This window comes from Convolutriloba macropyga, unplaced genomic scaffold (genome assembly GCF_964194025.1).
Source record: "Convolutriloba macropyga unplaced genomic scaffold, txConMacr16.3 SCAFFOLD_6117, whole genome shotgun sequence".
Taxonomy (NCBI): domain Eukaryota; kingdom Metazoa; phylum Xenacoelomorpha; order Acoela; family Convolutidae; genus Convolutriloba; species Convolutriloba macropyga.
This window is the reverse complement of record NW_027451887.1, coordinates 7,501-8,537: the sequence shown is the minus strand read 5'-3', so window position 1 is coordinate 8,537 and position 1,037 is coordinate 7,501. Positions and strand designations below refer to the sequence as shown.

The 1,037-nt window shown below is 39.6% G+C and overlaps 1 pseudogene; it reads left to right on the top strand.

The window, feature by feature from the left end:
* Positions 1-302: 302 nt before the first annotated feature.
* On the top strand, positions 303-454 carry LOC142357034 (5.8S ribosomal RNA; annotated as a pseudogene).
* The last annotated feature ends 583 nt before the right edge of the window (positions 455-1,037 follow it).

Below are 1,037 nucleotides of genomic sequence, written 5' to 3'. Positions count from 1 at the left end.
TCAGTACTGTGTAGTTACTAGTAGCTGGATTTAAGCTCGAAGTGAGACACTGTTGGTGAAACTTCATCATGAGAACGTCACAAGCTGATCACGCTCTATGATATGACTAGTATTATGTTGCTTATAGTAGGCTAAGCGCAAGCCGAAACATCAACATGTGAAAGTCGTAGAATTTTGCGATCAAACTGTGGCTAGTACTTTGATGATGCTTGTAGCCAACCGAATTGGTTGAAAAGCCCAATAAGTAAGCTAACTTGGGAGAGCTTGTTGGAAACCAAATGCTACTAGATTGGTCCAAATACATCCTTCAACAGGGGATCACTTGGCTCGCTTTACGAAGAGGAGCACAGCTATATGTGTTAATTCGGTATGAATCGCAAGATTTGTTTACCGACCTCTCTAACGCAAAAGGCGGTCTCGGCTTCGGCTGTTGACTGCGTCCGATTCAGGGTTATATAACTCTCGATTGAACACATTGATGTTCTATTGTTGGTGCTTCCAATAAAATTGGAACACTTAAAGCAGAACCGATTCAAATAATAGCATTCTGATCAATGATTGCATTCCTTGATCAAGAACTGCTGGAGTCATTGTGATGGCGAATTTTCTTCATAAGAAAATTGCAAAGAGACGGAACTTAATGAGACTAGTATTATGTTGTTTCTAGTAAGCGGAAGCTGAAACAGCAACATGTGAAAATCAAGTTTTGTTCAATGATCTCGAGGCGATAAGTACTATGAAGCAACTAGTAGCCTAAGCATGACTCAGATTTGAGACAGTCAAAAAGACTGGCGAAACTTCTTCACATGAAAGTTACATAGAGAACTACAAATGTATACAGCGAGTATTATGTTGTTTCTAGTAGGCGAAAGCTGAAACATCAACATGTGAAAGTTGTCTGCAAACTGTAGAACGATATGTGATTAGTACTGTGCTGTTACTAGTAGCCAGTCTGACTGTAGAAGCCAAGACAAAGGGAAACTAATGCATCTGAAAAGGACAAGTTATGGAAAGGTATGCACGATAAGTATTATGTT